Raw genomic sequence first — 7,500 nt, 5'->3', positions numbered from 1 at the left:
CTACAATTGAAAAGGTCTTATCGATAAAATTTCCATTTATCCCACCAGATCTAGGCATCGGTAACAACCCCATTCTATAATTTCTTTTAATTACCTCTCGTGAGAAAATGATCCCACAAACAAAGGAATTGCATAGTACGAAATAACATAAAAACGGATTCATTAAAAAATCCCACTCGATATTAAAATTGTTTCTTTTTGATTTCACAGGAATCAATAAAAGAGAAGAAATATTTCAATCCGGTTAAATTTCATCCAAATGTAGTAGGATCAGAATGAAGAGAACTATTCTGATTTCAGCGAAGTTGAAGAAAAAAAGAATTTTATTTATCTGACTGGGGTAATTCTAGAAGTTTTTTGATTGAATTATGATACAAAAAAGAGCAAAAAGAATCGAATAATCATTCTATGATTCATAACTTGTGACTAGATATATGTATGGGATAAACAGTTGTTGGTGAAAAATCGAAAACTGTAAAAGTCGAATTTTTAGAAAAAAGGAATCATAGTTTAAAAAACTAAATAGAATCATGAGCTAAAAGTATCCATTAAACATAGTTAAAAAAAAAATTATTTGTATAGTTAGAATTGGTTGGACGTGCCTATCAAAAAAAAAATTGAATATTAATGACTCACTATTAACTCGGTTTCTGGGCCATAATCATTCTGTAGGAGAGATGGCCGAGTGGTTGAAGGCGTAGCATTGGAACTGCTATGTAGGCTTTTGTTTACCGAGGGTTCGAATCCCTCTCTTTCCGTACTAATTCAACAATGTTACTGACCACAATGTATCAAATCAAATAACAATCGATACTATTATTCCAACGGTTAGACCTTTATGGATTCTTTATTTCGAATTTTTGTGGTACGGAAACGAAAAGACTGGAAAGAATGCACAAGAGATGAAAATCCCCCTACCGATCAATGATAGATGAATGATAGAAAAATTTCCGGATCAAAACCTTACTTTCCTTCGGTCTCTTTACTTAGACTTCGGCGAAGGGGAGGACGAAATTGTCCGAACCCTTGTTTTTTAGTTAGGTTTAAGTCTGACGAGAATAATATTCTACAACGAGCAATTCATTTATTTTTAAACTGACCCATTTACTATCTATTATTTGATTGACTAATCCTTTATATTGCAATGGCTGAAGAGTCAAATGTTTTGGCAATTCCTGAGGGGGGGATGAATCAAGATAATTTTGAATCAGTGTTCTCGATTTTTTTTCATCTTTTGCTGTAATAATATCTCGGGGTTTGCACCGATAACTTGGTATATCCACTATAGAACCATTAACTAAAATATGTCTATGATTAACTAATTGTCGGGCTTGAGGAATAGTCGAAGCCATACCCAATCGAAAAAGGATGTTATCCAAACGCATTTCAAGTAATTGTAGTAAAACTTGACCCGTTGATCCTTTGGCTTTTCCGGCGATACGAACGTATTTAAGTAATTGTCGTTCTGTAAGACCATAATGAAAACGCAATTTTTGTTTTTCTTCTAAACGAATACGATATTGAGATTTTTTACCGGAACGCGATTGGTTTTTAAGATCGTTTCCGGTTTTGGGCCTTTTACTAGTTAGTCCCGGTAAAGCCCCCAGACGGCGTATTTTTTTGAAACGAGGCCCTCTGTAACGCGACATAAAGACTCCTTATTTTATTTTATTTAAATTTCATAAACATTTTATTTTATTTAAATTTCATAAACTTAAATGAAAACTAAATGATAAATATTATAAATGAAGTGAAATCCAGTAAAGTATTGTACTACAAAACAAAGAATAATTAGATAACTTGGATCAATATCCGGATCCTATTGTATATGTAAATGATATAAAAAAGTAAGAGTTCCTTTCTTGATTTGTTCTACAGAAATAGAACCCCTCCTTTAGTCATAAAGGTAAGTAAGTTCCTACGACATCATAGATCGGTGACCTTTGAAAAAGGGTAAGAAGTCGTTTCTTTATTTATTTGATTTATCAATTATGTCAAAAATAAAATCAATAGAGAAAAGCCGGCTATCGGAATCGAACCGATGACCATCGCATTACAAATGCGATGCTCTAACCTCTGAGCTAAGCGGGCTCACATAACAGAAATGTTACATGCATAGTAATTTACTAAATTACTGGGATCTTAGCTATTCCTAATTAATATGAATATAGAATCTAATTTCATTTCAAATAAATATTCAATATTGGAATTGTTCTATTATAGAACATAATAATTAATATAACGATTAATAGAATATAGCGATAGAAAATTTTGATCTATTTATCAAATGGATGTGTATCAATAATTAATGTGTTAATCTTAATTGCATTTAATGCAATTGAGATGATAATGAAGCGTTTCTATGTTTTCATTCTGAAAGGTGGAAGATAAGACGAACAAGGGAATCGACCGTTTAAGTATTAAATTTTTTACTAAAAAAATAATAGAAAGAGGGGCAAATATATATGTTCATATATCTATCTATATTGATATATATTGAATTGCAGATACAGAAATGATAGAATCATTTTGGATCGGAACAAATATGGGTCTCCGATAGAGAAGAGAGAGATGAAAGAAGATAGACAAGAAATCCAATAGGAGGAAACACTTTTCAATAGAGGAATCGGTATTCTAATGACTTGAGTGGTTCCAGTATAATACAAATGAAAGAAAACGGGGAAGGACATCATAATGCGATACTAATCTTAAAAGAGGGGGATATGGCGAAATCGGTAGACGCTACGGACTTAATTAGATTGAGCCTTGGTATGGAAACCTACTAAGTGATAACTTTCAAATTCAGAGAAACCCTGGAATTAAAAATGGGCAATCCTGAGCCAAATCCTTTTTTCCGAAAAAAAAGGGTAGGTGCAGAGACTCAATGGAAGCTGTTCTAACAAATGGAGTTGACGACGTTGCGTTAGTAAAGGAATGAATCCTTCCATCGAAACTCCAGAAACGATGAAAGATAAACGTATTACGTACTGAAATACTATATTGATTAATGACAACTCGAATCTCTATTTTTTATATTTCTATAATTTTTTATATTTATATTTATATATATATATAAAATTATATATAAAAATGAACGAATTGTTATGAATCGATTCCAAGATCTACAAGTTGAAAAAATAATCGAATATTCATTGATCAAATCATTTACTCCATCATAGTCTGATAGATCTTTTGAAGAATTGATTAATCAGATCGAATAGAATAAAGATAGAGTCCCATTCTACATGTCAATAACGACAAAAATGAAATTTATAGTAAGAGGAAAATCCGTCGACTTTTAAAATCGTGAGGGTTCAAGTCCCTCTATCCCCAAAACCCTAAAAAGGCCCGTTGGCCTCTTTAATTATTTATCCGTTCATTAGCAATTCAGACTTTGTTATGTTTCTCATTCATTCGACTCTTTCACAAGCGTATTTGAGCGGAAATTTGATTTCTTATCACAAGGCTTGTGGTATATATTCTATATGATAGACGTACAAACGAACATCCTTGCGCAAGTAATCTGTGAAATTTGAATGATTAACTGTCTACTGTACTGAAACTTCGAAAGGCTTATCCAAGCCCTGAAATTTCGTATATCTTCAAAAAGAAGACTTTGGAATACCTTTTTTCTTATTTACAATTGACATAGACCAAAGTCATCTATTAAAATAAGGATAATGTGTCGGAAATGGCCGGGATAGCTCAGTTGGTAGAGCAGAGGACTGAAAATCCTCGTGTCACCAGTTCAAATCTGGTTCTTGGCACATCATGAATTTGTATGAGTATCTATTCTACGGATTCATTAATAATATAGATCATGAAAAATACTGATACATGATGATGTCTGGAAATCTACCCTTTAACTAAACTATATATATTTTTTACTCTATTTATAGATGTCGAAAATAGACAAGTAAAGATAAAGAGGATATTTATAGAAATATGTAAAGGATGTATATAGATATGTAAAAGAAAAGAATTTTCTTTTGTTTCCTCTTCTTTTTTATTTGTTCATACTCTGTCTCCTGGCGTTCAATTCCTATTTTATACATATTTGAAAGTTTCAATTAGTTCCTTATAAGACCCAAAAGTCTAGTCTAGGGGAGTTGAAAGGCGGGAATGGCCAAGATTCATCTCAGATACAGTACAAATAGAATCCGATTCTCTTTTCATATTATATTTCTTCATTTCACCCTATGTGACTTTTTAAAGCACATCTATAAGTCATATGCGTGATACATAGTTCATAATGCAGAACTCATTTAGTTCATCCTATTAGCTTGTGGCTCATCCAAAATAAGTATCTTACAAATTGGATAATCTCACCAAATCTCTAATTGTATTTTTTTTAATCAATAATAATAAGATGAATGAGACTTCAATTACTATGCTATATCTATAAGAGAACGTAAAAATGTATTTGAATATCTTGAGTTGTCGAAGTGAAGATTAGTTTCGTATTATTTAATGAGCATCTTGTATTTCATAAAAATTGGGGGCAATATAATCCTTACGTAAGGGCCATCCTACCCAACTTTCAGGCATTAAGATACGCTTTAGACGTGGATGATTATCATAAGAAATTCCCAACATATCATAAGATTCCCTTTCTGGAAAATCCGCACTTTTCCAAACCCAGAAAACAGACGGAATTTTAGGATTTATCCTTGCGGCAAATACTTTTATGCATACCTCTTCCGGTTGATCTATACCATACTCGATTCTCGTAAGATGATACACACTAGCTAACAGTCCGCCTGGTGCTACATCATAAGCACATTGGGAACGTAGATAATTGTAACCATATACATATAAAATGACTGCAATGGAATGCCATTCCTCGGGCTTTATTTGTAAAGTCTCTATTCCTTGGTAATCGAAACCCAAAGATCTATGAACCAGTCCATGTTTGACTAGCCAAGAAGACAAATTACCCTGCATCTTCTCCCCCCCCCCATTTTTTTATTTTTATTTGTATAAGTATTTCCCATTTACAATGAAAAATTGATGAAGATTCACTCGTTCTTTGCTTTGTTATTCTGTACAAAAAAAGTATACGGCCTAATTTACTAATTCGTAGGAAGAGACTGCACTTTTGTATTTGAAAAAAGTTTCAGGAGGGATGATCTCTGAAGTAGATGATGGTTGATAGAGTAATCCTTGATCGTAATTTCCAGTATTAGTACTTGGGCCAACATGAAATTTGTGATTGGTAGTAAAACACCGATTTTCCTCTTGAGACTTAATTCGATCTTCATAGATTTCTCGAGATATTTTCTTACGAAGTTTTGTTATAGCATCTATAACAGCCTCGGGTTTAGGCGGACAACCCGGCAAATACACATCGACAGGAATTAACTTATCGACTCCCCGAACAGTACTATAAGAATCGGTACTGAACATCCCTCCTGTAATTGTACATGCTCCCATAGCAATAACATATTTTGGTTCAGGCATTTGCTCATATAATCTTACTAAAGAAGGAGCCATTTTCATTGTTACCGTACCCGCTGTTAAAATTAAGTCTGCCTGTCTAGGACTAGATCTTGGTACCAGTCCATAACGATCAAAGTCGAATCGTGAACCTATTAATGAAGCGAATTCAATGAAGCAACAACTGGTACCATAGAGAAGCGGCCATAAACTGGAGAGTCTTGACCAATTTGAAAGATCATTTGATGTAGTTGAAATAACTGAAGTTTGGGTTGTTCGATCAAGTAAGGGAAACTCGATGGAATTCATAACTGTCTCAATGTTTTTTTTAATTGTCTGAATATTCAAAAACTAAGACCATTCCAATGCTCCTTTTCGCCATGCATAAACTAAACCGACAATTAGGATAAGCACGAAAATTAAAGCTTCTATAAAGACGGATACCCCTAATACATCAAAACTCATTGCCCACGGATAAAGAAAAACTGTTTCACACATCAAAAACAACAAAAACTAGAGCAAACATATAATAACGGATTCTAAATTGTACCCAAGCATCGCCCATTGGTTCTATTCCCGATTCATAACTCGAAAGTTTCTCTGGCTCTTTGCTAAGAGGGGCTAAAACTCCAGAAATTAGAAATGCCAAAATAGGAATAAGACTTGATATTATTAGAAATACCCAGAAAATATCATATTCGTAAAGCAGAAACATAAACGTACTCCTATCAATGTGGAAAATATACCGGATTAGTCGATCGGTACATGTCTCGTTTGAAGATTCATCCACTATAATCCTATTTATATAATATCTATTATATCCATAATAAATATATATTAAATATTATATATTTATATAGAGAGGATACATATAGTCGGAATTTCCATTTAGGAACTTTTAGTGATTGAAGAAGGAAAGAGAAGACGACTACTTTAGTTTTGTGCTTTACTAGATAAGGTATACCAACAGAAAAGCCTATTTGAGAATGTTTACAATGAAAGTTACCAAAGATCTTCGTTTCTCAAACTCTAGCTTGTCCACAAATAAAATACAGTAAGTCGTTCCTAGATCCATGTGATTTACTAGTGCATTCGATTTGCATTGGGTTATGGTGGAGTTTTTAACCGGTTTCATGTCATGATTTTGACTCCAAAAATTTACTAGAATTGGGTAGGTATCCCAAAGAAAAGAAGTATTACTAATTTCTTGATTTTGTATGGGAAAATAGGAAAATTTTCATATGTAATTCATCTACAAAGATAAGACATTAATGATGAACCAAATCAAGTGGCCAATTACAAACAATACAAACAATAATGAGGAAAGGAAAACGATTCTATTTTTGAATTATTAATAATATAGGGCTATACGGACTCGAACCGTAGACCTTCTCGGTAAAACAGATCAAACTTATTATTATCAAAATGATTTGAACTGTTTCAAAGACCCAACATGCATTTTTTTGCATTGGGCTCTTTCATTAACTGTTATAAATAAGTTAGTCTACCATATTTTTTCTTGACAGAAAGAAAGGGAGATGGTTCCATGTGCTCTGATTCATTATTTTGATTCGAATCTCGGAGCACTACCAAAGTTTTTCAAAGAAGGGGTTATCCTGACGTAGGTATGCTTCTGACCTAGATCAACTTAAGTTAAATGGAATCTCTATCGTCCTGCTTCTGCTTAAAGAATAAAATATGAAACTTCATACACCTTAAAGTTGTTCATAAGATAGGACGAAAGATCATTTTTTTTGAGGTCCTGATACTCATTATGCCTAGCATTGAATAGACTGGGTATTCACCTTATCAATATCTCAAATCAATGATGGATTTTTTTAGTGCCTAAATGGGGCACTCGATTCGGACCGAACTTTTTGTCAGGCTACTGTTCTCTTGTTTTGTTCCCTAAAAGTAATAGAGTAAGACATCGATTTCTCAATAAGATCAACTTTTTTGATTACATGATGTACTTCTCTGAAAAACATTGGCGCGCGTGTAAACGAGGTGCTCTACCAACTGAGCTATAGCCCTTGTGATACATATCTTATCATGTAGATAATT

General features: G+C 33.2%; 3 non-coding genes across 3 annotated transcripts; 2 read left to right on the top strand and 1 right to left on the bottom strand.

Annotated features, from left to right (window-relative positions):
• Positions 1-671: 671 nt before the first annotated feature.
• Positions 672-758, top strand: TRNAS-GGA (transfer RNA serine (anticodon GGA)). The gene has a single exon. It is a non-coding gene; the product is annotated as a tRNA-Ser (tRNA).
• A 1,260-nt stretch (positions 759-2,018) lies between these two features.
• On the bottom strand, positions 2,019-2,091 carry TRNAT-UGU (transfer RNA threonine (anticodon UGU)). The gene has a single exon. It is a non-coding gene; the product is annotated as a tRNA-Thr (tRNA).
• Positions 2,092-3,694: 1,603 nt separating this feature from the next.
• On the top strand, positions 3,695-3,767 carry TRNAF-GAA (transfer RNA phenylalanine (anticodon GAA)). The gene has a single exon. It is a non-coding gene; the product is annotated as a tRNA-Phe (tRNA).
• Positions 3,768-7,500: the final 3,733 nt, after the last annotated feature.

Source organism: Cucumis melo, unplaced genomic scaffold (genome assembly GCF_025177605.1).
Source record: "Cucumis melo cultivar AY unplaced genomic scaffold, USDA_Cmelo_AY_1.0 utg001413l, whole genome shotgun sequence".
NCBI lineage: Eukaryota > Viridiplantae > Streptophyta > Magnoliopsida > Cucurbitales > Cucurbitaceae > Cucumis > Cucumis melo.
Note: the sequence above shows the minus strand (reverse complement) of the source record. Positions and strands in the feature narration are given on the sequence as shown.